Source organism: Mytilus galloprovincialis, chromosome 11, assembly GCF_965363235.1.
Source record: "Mytilus galloprovincialis chromosome 11, xbMytGall1.hap1.1, whole genome shotgun sequence".
Classification (NCBI taxonomy): Eukaryota; Metazoa; Mollusca; class Bivalvia; order Mytilida; family Mytilidae; genus Mytilus; species Mytilus galloprovincialis.
The window spans coordinates 9,589,121-9,604,923 of NC_134848.1; positions in this window are offsets into that span (position 1 = coordinate 9,589,121).

Genomic DNA, 15,803 nt, shown 5'->3' on the forward strand with positions numbered 1-15,803 from the left:
AGAATAAAAGCAAAGGTCAAAATCTAGAACGTCAAATTAAGTTATGACCTTGAGATCAATTTCAAGGTCATAAACCAAGGACCTCAAATCAAAAGACCATAGGTCTTTATTATATTTAGTTAATGAGTTATATCACCAAACGCGTATTTTTAAATACAAGAGGGGAGAAAACTCCCTTTTACATTCAACGTACGCTTGCAATCAAAATTTACATCTTACGACATGTCGCAACTAACAATTTAGTAAAAATAATTTGTTGATATCTTATACAGTCTTTGGATATAAGTGAAAATAAGCCAAATTCAAATATTAGAATATGACCTTGACCTTTGACCTTGACCTAATTTTCATTTTTTGGGACCAAGGACCTCAAATCAAAAGATCCTAGGTCTCTATCACTTACGATTTATAAGATAGAAATTCATATCACTTATATCAGATGCATAAGGGGAAATAACTCTCATATGGAGCGGTCATATCGCTTCGGTCAAAATAGGACAAATCATGCGAAGGATATAATGAGCAATTTTGTAAAATAAATTTGTCATAATCTTTTACGGTTGCGAAGGAGATGCGCTAACAAGGAAAACAGTGTTTGGGGAGATAACTCCTACAAAGAAAAGTATTCGTTTACGCAGGGTAAATTTCAAAAGCGCATAAACTGTTCGATATCATATACCAAATATCTAAGCGACATATTGCGAAACAAATGTTAATCGCAAGAACAAAATTAGGCGGAAGAAAAAAAAAAAAAAAATATAAAGCAATTGTTTCAAAAACAATTGTTAGGCAGTCTTTCCCCTATGATGAATGGATAATTGATTTTTTTTATTGATTGATTTGGAAAAAAGGGGGGGGAGAGGGGGTATTTGTTTATTTGTTTGTTTGTTTGCTTTGGTATGGGGTCTATATTATTATGTTACCGGAGAAGTTTCATGTTTAGTTTGGAAAGTTTTTCTTTTATTTTAGATACAGCGCGCGCGCAAGATTGAGGAGACATCACGTGACGCGGGTTTATATTAAGAAAAACTTAGTCTTTTTATTTCTTTTTAGGTCGGGACTTTGAACAGACAACATCTATAGAGATGGAATGTACACAATGTAATTTCTTTTGTCATTGTAGGAAATTGACATTTTGATCACAGTTCACCAGCAGTGCATGTTTTGGATTTAATCGTTCCGGTGTAACTTTAAAACACATTTAATGATTATTTTTTGATAATTTCCATTTTTCAGCACCTGTTTGTAACACAGATTAGTATTTCAATCTCGGAGCGGACATTTTATTGTAGGTTTTTACTGAGATTGACGGACCTAGCAAGCGATTTTTACTGCATTGCCATTTCTTTTTTCTAGGAAAAGTCTTGAGAGATTTCTGCAAATTTTTTTTTTATAAACCTTCAGTACATGTATGCCCTGCTGACTGCAAATTTTCAGGTCGATTGGACTTGTAGTTTCAGAGAATATGTGGATTTTTTTTCAGAAGAGACGTAAGAACAATAATAAAATAAAAATTTTCTTGAATAATTGAGAGTTTGTTCCTTCAATAAACTGTCATAAATAAACAGTCATACATATTGATTGATTGATTAGTTGGTTGATTGATTGATTGGTTGGTTGGTTGGTTGATTAAACACGTTTGATAGGGTCACTTGGAACAAGGGGAAAAGGACCTCAAGAGACCTTGCATCCCGTATTAAACGCATGACACGGAAACATACATTAAGTGATTGATTGGTTGGTTGGTTGGTTAAACACGTTGGTTAAACATGTTGGTTAAACACGTTGGCTGATTAAACACGTTGGTTAAACATGTTGGCTGGTTAAACACGTTGGATAGGCTCTATTTAAACAAGCGAAAAAAAACCCATCTTGGATCCCGTTTTTAACACATGAAACGGAAACATGCATTGATTGGTTGATTGGTTGGTTGGTTGGTTAAACACGTTGCTTAACCATGTTAAATACGTTGGTTAAACATGTTGGTTAAACACGTTGGCTGGTTAAAAACGTTTGATTGGCTCAATTTAAACAAGCGAAAAAAAAAAACATCTTGGATCCCGTATTTAACACATGAAACGGAAACATGCATGATTTATTGGTTGGTTGGTTGGTTGGTTGGTTGGTTGGTTAAACACGTTGGTTAAACATGTTGGTTAAACACGTAGTTTAAACACGTTGGCTGGATAAACACGTTGGTCAAACACGTTGGTTAAACACGTTTGATAGGCTCAATTTTAACAAGCGAAAAAAAACCATCTCGGATCCCGTATTTAACACATGAAACGGAAACATGCATTGGTTGATTGATTGGTTGGTTGGTTGGTTAAACACTTTGGTTAAACACGTTGGTTAAACACATTGGTTAAAAACATTGGATAGGCTCAAAATTGGATCCCGTATTTAACACATGAAACGGAAACATGCATTGATTGATTGATTGGTTGGTTGGTTGGTTGGTTGGTTGGTTGGTTGTTTGTTTAAACACGTTGGTTAAACATGTCGGTTAAACATGTTGGTTAAACACATTGGTTAAACATATTGGTTAAACACGTTGGCTGGTTAAACACGTTGGATAGGCTCAATTTAAACAAGCGAAAAAAAAACATCTTGGATCCCGTATTTAACACATGAAACGGAAACATGCATTGATTGATTGATTGATTGGTTGGGTGGTTGGTTGGTTGGTTGGTTAAACACGTTGGCTGGTTAAACACGTTAGATAGGCTCAATTTAAACAAGCGAAAAAAACCATCTTGGATCCCGTATTTAACACATGAAACGCAAACATGCATTGATTGATTGATTGGTTGGTTGGTTGGTTGGTAAGTTGGTTAAACACGTTGGTTAAACATGTTGGTTAAACACGTTGGCTGGTTAAACACGTTAGATAGGCTCAATTTAAACGAGCTAAAAAAACCATCTTGGATCCCGTATTTAACACATGAAACGGAAACATGCATTGATTGATTGATTGATTGATTGGTTGGGTGGGTGGTTAAACATGTTGGTTAAACACGTTGGTTAAACACGTTGGCTGGTTAAACACGTGAGATAGGCTCAATTTAAACGAGCGAAAAAAAAAACATCTTGGATCCCGTATTTAACACATGAAACGGAAACATGCATTGATTGATTGATTGATTGGTTGGTTGGTTGGTTGGTTAAACACGTTGGTTAAACATGTTGGTTAAACACGTTAGTTAAACATATTTGTTAAACATGTTGGTTAAACACGTTTGATAGGCTCAATTAAAACAAGCGAAAAAAAAGAGACCTTGAATCCCGTATCAAACACATGAAACGGAAACATTGATTGATTGATTGATTGATTGATTGATTGGTTGGTTGGTTGATTGGTTGAAATTCAAACACACATAAAACTGTTTAAATAGTGCCAAAACCACATAATTTGATGACCTTGACCTTTGACCTTGTGACCTTCGTCAAGGTCATTGCTCCACAAGGTCATTGCAAAAGACCCTATGGGTCAAGGACCTTTGTTTAAGAGTTTTGCCTAAATATGGCTTTTTAAAAACCATCGATGGGAGTTATGTCCCTTACATGATGGTAAAATCAATATAGTCATAATGTAAAAAAGTTGCCCCTTGAAGTACTTAACATTTTTCACTGCTTAAATTTTCTGTATCTATAACCATTCAAGAATTATAGGGAAATCAAAGACATATGAAAATCTAAAATATGACCTTGACCTTTGACCTTGACCTAATTTTCTAAGTTAGGAATCAGGGGACTCAAATAAAAACATTCCAGGGTTATACGGTTAACGGTTTATGAGTTAAAAAAACATACCGACAAATTTATTCCGTAAAGATAGATAACTCCTATAAAATTTCATCGAATCGCTTTGATCCAAATTAGCCAAAATTTTCTGAGGATGTAACGAACAATTTGTAAAAAGAATTTTGTCGCTATCTTTTTTTGTTACGAAGGAGATGCACACACATGATAAACAGTGAATAGGGAGATAACTCTTACAGAGAAAATTGTTCGTCTTAGCAGGGTGAAATTTAAAAGCGCATAAACTATACGATACAATATGAGAAATATCTAAGCGACATATTGCGAAACAAACATTTATCGCAAGAACAAAATTTGGCGGAAAAAAAAAAATAATAATAATAATAATAATAATAATTAAAAACCAATTGTTCAGAGAACAATTGAAAGTCTTTCCACATCAAAGAAATTATGAAATGAAGCAATTTTTTCGTATAAGGTGATAATGTGCTACTTCAGGTGAAGTAAAGTTTCTTCCAGTCTCATATGAAAGCTTCTTTAAGATTGATTTCAAAAATATAAAGTTTCTATATACTTTTATCTTCTATAATAATAATATATATGACTTACCATTACTAAAAGCCATAGATTCAACAACCATGCTAAAAGTCACATCATCCTTCTTTGATGATTAGTCATTATCAACTATTTCACCTCATGGCAGTTGTATTTTAAATATTAAACAATGCACAAGAGCTAAAACAATTGAAATTTCTGTAGAATGTTAATTTTCATTCTGTAAAATATATAAATTGATGATCAATTAATTATAAAGAATTCATGTCTAAGTTGTATGTTGATGCTGCTGCATATTTTTGATAAAACTAATCTTCAAATGTTAGTCATAAATGGTCACTGTAGGAATACAACATAAAATTATGAAATAAACATTCACATATGTGTAAACACTTTATGAAATTTTCTATTCTAGTCATTTATCTTGATTAATTGATTGGATCTTTTTTTGCTTTACATCCAGTGGCAAATGTTTCATGCATATTCAGGATGACCAAACACCTAAATAACTACAATGGTCATCTACGGTATTTGTTGCCAGAGCCCTGTTTGTTGTCAGCGCTAAGTCATGTTTCAGTGCTGACATCCGCCTCCTACGACGGGGACGAAGGGTTGGACTTCAGGAGGCACAATTTTCTTAATTTATGTCATTCTTAAAATCAAAATTAAAACTGACATTCGTTTAATACTGACGATATGGTTGTTGTTTTTTGGTTCTACATGTTGTTTCTTCGTACCCTCATTAGTCATATGGAACAACTATTTTCAGTGCCTCATGATAGCTGTAATATGTTGGAATAATTGTAACCTGTGTATCATGACATCCTTTTACATACACATGGTCAATAAGAGTTCCACCTTCTGTTGTTGGACTACTAACAAGTTGTCTGAAACCTTTTGATAACATGAAACTTAATACTGTACAGCTACCTTTCAAAATATCTTGATTAAAATCGCCAATTACAACAACTCTTTCTGATAAGTCTTCCAATTTACAGATTAATGTTTCCATGTTCTCCAAAAATTTTCCTAGATTATACCTCTGGGTTCTGTAAACAGTAGCAACAAAAACATTTCTACTTGGAATCTTGAAAACTATACATTCTAAGTTTGATGTCAAGTTGCACAATTCTGTTTCTGAAGAAAGCTTGTGAAAAACACACACACCACCATGCTGCATTTCCTTTAAAGAAGAATAAAAAGAATCATCTTCTTGAAAAGCTAGAGATCTGGGCAAATGAAAACCATCATATCCCACCATTTCAAAGCAAGTGAATTCTTGATTAGCCCAGGTTTCAGTAAGACAAATGTAATCCGCACTTCTAAAGTCTGGATTTTGTTTAATATCTTCTGCATGAGTCTGTAAACCTTGAATATTGTGATACATTATCTGAAAAGATTGTGTATGTTCCTCTGCTGTATTCTCAATTTCAGGCAAGAATCTTGTCATTTCTGAAACACCCTTTACAATATCAGGATCGCAGAAGATTTTCTTGTCAATTTTTTCAGCTTCTATGCTTTCAATGTGTAAACCAGATTTTGATGTAACTCTGCTAAGGGCTACATATGCCTGACCATATGTGAAACATTTATTCAGATCAACAACACATTCTTCAACTGTTAATCCTTGAACTTTGTGAATTGTGCAGGCCCAGGCTAACTTCAATGGAAACTGTTTTCTTACACAATTGCTTAAAGGAATGTCTTCACTTGAAGGTTTCAATCCAACACAGTGTTTTCCACTGATGAGTTTTTGTACCTTTGCATTTCTTCCTACTCTTTCATTGTCAAAGTGAACATATATTGTACTTGGGAGGGAATTTGGTGAGAAGTCTTTGATAAATATAACAGTTCCCATTACACCATTTACTAAACCATCTGCTGTGTCCTCATTCTTGATTAGCATTACTCTTGCTCCCTCAGCTAAAAGAATAGATATTGGGAGACATACATCTGACTTTAAACAATGTACTTTTTTCAGAGTCAATTTCCCTGAAGTTTTGTCTTTTTGAAAATCTTGTGCCTCAATTAGTTTTGATTCTGTACATTGCTTCATTATCATCTCCTTGTTAAAGGTATCAACCTCTGCATTTGTAGAATATATGTGCAAGGCTTCATCGGGGCTATCACCAAAGCAGTGTTGTAATGTTTCTTTATCAGATGATGACAAACTTTCATTTTTCTGCTTAACACGCAATCTATTTAGTAGTTCAGCAAACATTCCATCCTCACGTTGACGCATTATTTCATCCAACTCGGCAATTTCAAACAAGCCATTCCATAGCTGATTTGAGGGATTAGAAGGGTCATCTACATACAATTTGTCTACCCTTTTTGTTCGAACAGGTGGTAACTGATAAAAATCGCCAACAGCAATTATTGAAACACCTCCAAATAAACAATTGTCTGGTCTTTTTTTAACTTGTCTGAGTCGCTCATGAACGAAAAACAACAATTTCTTATTGACCATTGAAATTTCATCAATTATCAAGATTTGCAAATGTTCTAACTTTGATCTGAGCGAATTAATTTTGTCTTCACCAAGAGTTGCATGATCAGGTGAGAGTGATTTGAAAATTCCAAGAGCACTATGAATTGTCAATCCATGGATATTAAATGCAGCCGTTCCAGTTGGAGCTGTTAACAGAACTGTGAGATCATCTGGATTATTTGTTGTTTGTGCTAATATTCGAGTTGCTTCATATTGAATACATTTGATCAAGTGACTTTTACCCGTTCCAGCTCCTCCAGTGATAAATAAATGTAAAGGCTCTGGTGTTTTTCCGTTTGATTTTTGAATGCACCAATCTCTTACTTTATAGAGAATTCTTCTCTGTTTCACATTCAAACTTCTTAGCCTTGGAATAATTTCATTTTTTGTGAGAGAAACAGACAGCAAATTAGTTCCAACAGATGATGAGCTCTTTTCATTCAAATCTGGTATTGATAAATCCTCCTCAATCACACTAGATACTTTCCCTTCATCTATACATTCTCTTCTATTCACTTCTGCTTCTGGGCATAACTCACACCAAGCATCTTCTTTAGGATCTTTTTCATGAAATTGCTTTTCTGCTTCCTCTAAATCATGACCATTTTTCACAAAGTCTGACATGTTTTTGATAACAATTTCTTTCACAGAACTTAATGTGTTATCCCCTTGAAACTTAACTCTTCCACATGTGAAGAAATTCTCATATGTTTGAAATAAGAGTGGTTTTAACTGTTCATCATATCTGTATGGCAAATACAGTTGCAAAATGCTTTGATAATATTTTTCTGGATTATTTTCCTGAGAGAAACGTGGATATTTTATAACTGCAGGTGAAGTTCTTGTGCGTTTTCTAATATACCCAAGTGAGCCATCAAGTTTGAAGGTTGTGTCTTTATTAATTTTCTGTGGTAATTGTGATTCTAGTATAACACTGTATTCAGAAGTGAATCTTGCAAGACACAATTTGATAAAGATATCAATGTGTGGTCTACCTTTATATCTATCAACAATGTTGTTCATCCAAGTACTATTTTCATCTTCATCTTCACTGTCACTATTTTGTCTTTTTCTTTTAGAAGACTTACAATTTTGTTGCTTCTCTAGGTCTTTCAAAGGAACGCTCATTCTACATGGATTTTCACCAACAGGTATAAATTCTACTTTCCTTGAACACTCTCGTAATCTCAATCCAGTTACTCTAAACACTGCTTCCTGTGCACTTATCTCTCTATGGTGTAAGTATGAAGTTCCAACTTTTTTCATAGTCTGTTGAGCATTTAGATTTCCTTCTTCTGCTTCATTTTTAGTCTGTTGGAGAAGTAATCCTAGCTCTCGCTCAGCTTTACTTATGTAACTTATAATGTATACAACACAGGAAAATGCATCCAAAATATATTGTATGTCCATGTTTGCATCCCAAGCCCTCAAAAGATGTGGGTTATACTGATTGGTGTATATTTCATTTGGCTGACGTTTAAGAACTACTGTATTGCGATTGGTGATAAAACGATAATATGTTTCGAAGCTTTCTTGAGTAAGTCCTATCTTCTTGAAAATTTCAGAAACATCTAAGTTTTCATCTTCATGATTTTTTATAACTTCCCATAAGTCGGACAATATTTCCTTTGCTAATTCTTCATCGTCCTCTGAATCTTTATCTGGATCACTTGGTTCTGAGATAAATGTTCTAGATGAGGGAGGTCTTGGGAAATTAAACCGACATACTGTTCCCTTTTTCTTACAAGATTTTGAATGTTTTTTGCTGTGTTGGTGTACTGCCATAACAATGTCATGCAATTCTTTGTCTTCCTTTTCATCAGGTATCTCACATGTTATGTACTTGTCAATAAAGGTAATAATGTCATCAATATCATCTTCGCCAAATTTTGGAGCATTTTCTACCCAAAACAAACAATGTGTGTGGGGAGAACCTCTTTGTTGAAATTCAACTCGGTAAAAATAGTCGATTATTTTCCCTATTGGTTGAGCTTCTGACATGATAACATCCTTCAGATACATATGAAATCTATGATCAAACATTCTTACTGCTGTAACAGGATTGCTACACAGAACTTTACATTTTTCATCCCATGTCATATTTTCACTATTTCTCGTGTCACCTTGCTGTTTTAAAATTGTGTTTATAATTTCTAACCATCTAAAGTCTGCAGAAGAAAAAGAACAGAAGAATGTGGGGACTCCTAACTGTCTTATCATTGCAAATATATCTTTTTGTGAGCTTTGCCAATAGGGAGGAGTTCCACGAATGGGTTTTAAATATTTTATAGCTTCATCTTTCTTAAATAATTCTTTTAAGGTTTCCTTGTTGCAAAGCATTTCTCTTGTAACTTTCTTTCCTTCTTTCGAAAAAGGACATTGTTTTCTAAGAGATATCTGAACGTTTGAAATCACACTATTGAGCTCTGTTAAATATTGACTGAAAAATATGTAGTTGGTATCTCTAGCAAATCTGTTTTCAACACTCATTAATCGAAGATTAAAGTATCTTCCAATTGTCAGTTTTTCATCACGGTCTTCATCCGAAGTATTTTTACCTGATGGAAAGTGCACAGGAAAAGTTTTAGCTTCAATACCTGGTTCTTTTAGAACACTAAGAGGATTGTTATTTTCTGCAGGGGCTAAATTAAATACTTGATCAAAGCATAAATCTAAAGCCTCTTGTCCTATGTCAGCAGGTTGTAAACAAGTATCTAATTGAACACCACGTAACTTATCATCAATATAGCTATATTGTTCGCTTTCTACCTCTCTTTCATTGTCTACTTTCGAAGACTTTGAAATGTTTTCTAACTCATCTTTCTGTATTTCTTTATTCCCCATCATCTTAGTATCATCAGAATCAGAATCGGATTCATCATTCACTACTTGATCATCATTTACCTCAGGGATAGGGTTTATCCATTCATCATTGATAGCGACATCTTTATACCACACGTTTTTATCCTTTAAATACACAAGTGCTTGCTCCAAATGGTTTGGTCTAACATATTGGTATTTGTCATAGCCTTTGTAGTTAAGTTTTCTCTTCAGTTTAACCTTAAGTAAAAGACTTTCATCTTCTGATCGTGGTAGTATCGTAGTAACTTTTTTCAAATCAGATGGCACACAAACTATAGGTCCATGAACACCTTTCTGTCCTCCTTTTGGTAAAGCCATTATCTTCATGAATGGAATATTCAGGGCTATTAGTTGTTGCTCTATTGAATTTAGCTGTTTTAATTCTAATGGAACATCTTCAAGCATTAAACCATTTGAAAACGAATCGGCAGGTATTTTACCTCTCATCATTTTACGATGACAAGTATAACAAATCCATAGACTTGTTCTGCATGTTCCTTCAAAAGCACAATGAGTATTGCAGTCATCTGTACATATGTGTTTATATTTCTCTGTTGTGCATGAATCATATATAGAACTATCATAGGACCCCTTTTTACAGATTAGAACCTGTTTTTCAAAGAAAAGCCTCAAGCAGCAAGAACAAACACATTCTGGACCTTTCTTAACCGCATCCTTAAATTTTCTGATAACTTCAGTTATTTGTTTGTTTTCCTGTTTTAAATTTTCACGACGTGTTTCTGTTTGTTGTTTAACTTTACATCTGTGTGAATCATCATCTGCATACTTCTGTATACTTGCTTGTTTCACATGTTCTTTGTGCTTTTCATCTTCCTTATACTTTTTTAAACTGGCTTGTTTCACATGTTCCTTGTGCTTTTCATCTTCCTTATACTTTTGTACACTTGCTTGTTTCACATGTTCTTTATGCTTTTCATCTTCCTTATACTTGTGTACGCTTGCTAGTTTCACATGTTCTTTGTGCTTTTCATCTTCCTTATACTTTTTTACGCTTGCTAGTTTCACATGTTCTTTGTGCTTTTCATCTACCTTATACTTTTGTACACTTGCTTGTTTCACAAGTTTTTTGTGCTTTTTATCTTCCTTATATTTTTGTACACTTGCTTGTTTTACAAGTTCCTTGTGCTTTTCATCTTCCTTATACTTTTGAACACTTGCTTGTTTGACATGTTTCTTGTGTTGTTCATCTTCTTCATATTTATATACACTAGCTCGTTTCAATTTTTCTCTGTACTTGTCATTTTCTTGATATTTCTGAATTCCAGATTGTATTAAGTTATCTCGGTAATCCTCATTTTCTTTATATTTCTGAGTTCCAGATTCTTTTAAAGCATCTCTGTAATCTTGGTCCTCTCGATATTTCTTGATACCTGCTTGTATTGCAATATCTCTGTATGTCTCATTTTCCCTATATTTTCTTTTCAGAGTGGAAATCTTTCTTGCTTTAAATTCCTCATCTTTCCTGTACCTAATCCTTTCTTTTTCAGCTTTTGATAAGACTTTTGATTCATCATCCGAAGAGTTATCCGAATCATTAATTTTCAATGTTAGCACCTCACATTTCCTATCCAATTCAGACTTTTCCCTTTCAACTTGACTAGATTGCATTCTGTTTTGATACCTTGACTTTTGACTTACAGCTGTGACAACTTCGTAGTGATTGATGCCAGTTAGATGTTGAAGATAGATTGCCTGAACATTAATTTTGTTTTTGCTACATAATTGAGATGAAGAATATTTAATCCACGAATCATTGTAATAAGTGTAAATGTCAGTTTTTAGCAGGTCTGCACATGCTATAATCTCCAACTCAGTTCCCCATACATTATTTTCTTTCATCTGGAGAGAATGTATGTGCTCTGTGATAGTTTTGAATCTTGGCTGTAAAAAAGATTTAAACATATCTGCATTTTTTATCAAATGATCAACTATAGCTTTTCTTATATTTCCATAAAACTCCTGTCTATTTGAAAGTGCATATGAAATAGCTCGAAACAAACAATTTCCATCACCTGTGATAGATTTTGTAGTAGATGGGGGGCCCATATCAAAAATAGTATTGGTGATTTGCTTGTGAATATGCTTAGTTGGTATCTTAACACTGAGACAAAGCTTTTTCTTTGCAATAGTGTTGATTGGTTTAAAATCATAAGACATGTCAGTTGCAGACACAATTTCAACATCAGACTCATTCTTGTTGATATTATTATTGGCATTACTTTCAGAGCTATAGATGTCAAATGTTACATTTATTTTTTCGTATACTTTTGTAAGGGTTGACCCTTTTTTGTTTTCTACTTCAACAATTTCAGGCAGCTCATAGTCACTGGTGTTCATTGTTTCATAATTTCCAATATTGCTATAGTTGATGTTCATTTCTTTATGGTTTTCAGGACTTTTATCACCATTATTGTACACTACAGGTTCTCCAACTATAGATATGCTTACTCCAGTTACTTCAAACCACTGATTTTGACTTGCTCCTGATACCATGTTGCAACAGTATTGATAAAGATGATCTAGACTGCTCAATTTTAAAAGTAAACTTTTGCCATTACTGTGCTTTAAACCAAACTCGTTTCTTGCATGTGAATCAAACAAAAATAAATCTACGCCATGTTTCAAGGCTAAAAATGAAGTATCATATGCACATATAAAGCAAGCATCATAATCTACGAGGGATTCCTGTAAAGCTTGGTCTAATGGCAAAGAATTACCAAATTCACTAAAATCAATACTTTCTGATGTATTTATTACAGCAGCTATCGACTCTTTTAGTGACAATTGCATCAATTTTCCTGATATATCTAATATTGGTGGTAGGTCGGATATTAATAAGTGATGATTATTACCACTAACACGGCTATATAAATCATTCCCATAAATCAGAACCTTATCTAAATATGTCTGATCCCAATAGGTTAAATCTTTCAATTTACTAAAAGCAAGAGCTGAACAACAATTTGCCACACATTGCTTACCACTGTTTAAACCAAACCTTAAATCTCCTTGGTGAAAACTACCTTGTACAAATGTATTTCTAATACCTGGTCTACTAACCTTTACACAATCCTTAACCATAGCTGTGTTTATTTTGTTGTTACATTGTGCTTTGATTGAAGTGTTGTTGTTTATTTTACTTTGATATTGTTCCAATTGAACTTTATTCATAAGTACTATTTCACTCTCAGTTTCTATATATGGATAATTGTGTTTTAGATCTAGTTGTTCAATAAAATGTTCATACTTCTTTTTAACAATCCTATTTTCAACCTGTTTTTCAATCTGATTTTGATCCAGTTTTTCTGGCTGATTTTGAACAATTTTTTTATTCGGATTTTTATTCAGTTTTTCAATCTGCTTTTTATCCAGTTTTTCAACCTGATTCTGGTCTAGTTTTTCTGTCTGATTTTGTATATCACTTTTATTCTGATATATATTATCATCATATTTATTTCTCTTGTATTGATAGTTTGTAGAGCTGACGCTCTGAACTAGTTTTTCAGTTTCATTCTCATATAAATGTTCAATTCTATTCTCTAATATATTTTCTATTTCATTTTCTAATATATTTTCAATTTCATTTTCTAATATAATTCTCTCATTTACATCAAAATCATGACATTTTTGAGAGATGACGCTCTGATCTAAATCATGACAGTTTTGAGAGATGACGCTCTGATCTAAATCATGCCAGTTTTTAGAGATGACACTCTGATCTAAATCATGACAGTTTTGAGAGATGACACTCTGCTTTAAATCAAGACAGTTTTGAGAGATGACGCTCTGATCTAAATCATTACAGTTTTGAGAGATGATGCTCTGATCTAAATCAAGACAGTTTTGAGAGATGACGCTCTTATCTAAATCATGACAGTTTTGAGAGATGACGCTCTTATCTAAATCATGACAGTTTTGAGAGATGACGCTCTTATCTAAATCATGACAGTTTTGAAAGATGACGCTCTTATCTAAATCATGACAGTTTTGAGAGATGACGCTCTTATCTAAATCATGACAGTTTTGAAAGATGACGCTCTTATCTAAATCATGACAGTTTTGAGAGATGACGCTCTGATCTATATTTTGAAAGATTAGAGAGGTGTTGCTCTGATCTTTACTATTTGATTGGTTGTTGCACTGACCATCCCTAAGATTGTTGTTTTTTTCCTGTCTAGCTTTTCTCTGTCTTTCTTTATTTTCTTTCACCCTTGTACTTCTTGACTTTTTGCTTTTTTTTGGCATTATCTGAAAAAGAAAATTAATATATTATTTAATTATTTAATATCGTATATTCTAGTTTCTCAAATAACGAAAACAAGTTGTGAAGGAGTAAAATATATTTGTAATTTATCAGTTACACAACGCTGGATACTAAACAGTTAAATTATTGCACCGAATCGTTCTTGAGCTATCAAATATTGTATTCAAAATCAGGGAATTTATACCTGAAAGTAAATTAGCTTCCTTAAAAAGTTTGTTTTGTTGTCATCATTTTTGCAGACTGACAATCATTTTCATAAAAGCATCATGTTATTTTTAATGATTACTAATGTATGTGTTTATATCATTGTTGCATAGTATACAGTGGCTTTGGTCACCAATGCTTTTTAACTTAGTACTTTATTTGGCCTTTCAACTCTTTGGGAATTGAGCATCACTGAAGTCTTTTAACTTGTAGACAAAACACACGTCTGGCTTAAATACGAAATTTAATCCTGGTATCTATAATGAGTTTATTGTAGTTTGTCAACTTTATTGCAGTTGATCTATGTTTGATAGTTTGTAATTGGTACTTGTTGCACATCAAATATAGTTCTTTATTTTATTGTCAATAGACAACTTATGTTCCCATGTCTCTAATTCTCATATACCTGAAAACTACAATTTGACAGATATTTAGCAAACAGTTATACACACAGTAGTAAACCATATTTTTTTTCGTTTAGAGGTGTTTTGAACATATTTAACTATCTAGATTTTTAATCTTAATGTTACCATTTAAAGATGACAAGAAGTATAATTATGTTGATAGTCTTATGCTTAATATCCAGTAGCAAATATTTCCTGCATTTTCAGGAAGAATAAGAATAATCATGCCAACAATAGTGTTGTTACAGTTTCACAACTCCCTAGAATTAAAAACTATAAGAATGTGTTATTTATGGTTTGATTGCCAATGAGACATATATCCACCAAAACCCGAAAGACAAAAATGAAACTACATGATTGTACCACAAATATCCAACTGTATAGTATGCTAAGAATTTACAATTTCCCTGTGATAACATATATACCTTGCAATGATTCTACATATAAATGTAAAATAGAGACAACTTATCATCGATGATCCCATAAAAGATTGCTCATAAAAACCCTATACCAGTACTTTTTGACGCAGTCATAAACAAGACATATGCATGACAAAATTTTCCAATCATAAGGCATCAATGTCAAGTATGTACAGGATATTTATACTTTTTTTTATCTTTATGTAAATAGGGATCGTGTCCACGGGACACAGATGATACCCCCACTTGCATATCATATAAAGTTATAAATGGACATAACCATTTATGACTGTAAAAGTGACGCAAATTTGTTCTTGATCTGAGTTACAAGGTTATAAGTCCTGAGTATTGTGTATAAGTAAATTGATATTTGGTTGAAACAAATTAAAGTAAGGTAAGGGAAATGAAAATTTCTGCAATTTTTCTATTTGTAAAGGGACATAACTTCAGAACAGAAAATATGACGCCACCAAAATTCTAGGGTAAACTGTGTTTTGTGGTAATACCCATTGTGAATAAGTTTCATACCATTTGGTTTCGACAAACTTAAGTAAGAAAATGGAAACAACCATTCAGCAGTTTTTCCATTTGTAAAGGGACATAACTCTAGAACGGTTTAAGCAATACCACCACAATGAGAACTTGACCTGTATTTTGTGCTTATAAACATTGTGTGAAAGTTTCAAACCATTTGGTTGAGGAAACTGAAGTTGGAGAACAGAAACCAAACAAAAAATTGTGTAAATTTTCAATTTGTAAAGGGCATGACTCAAGAGTGGTAAAGTGACATCTGCGACACAAAAATTCAAACTTGATCTAAG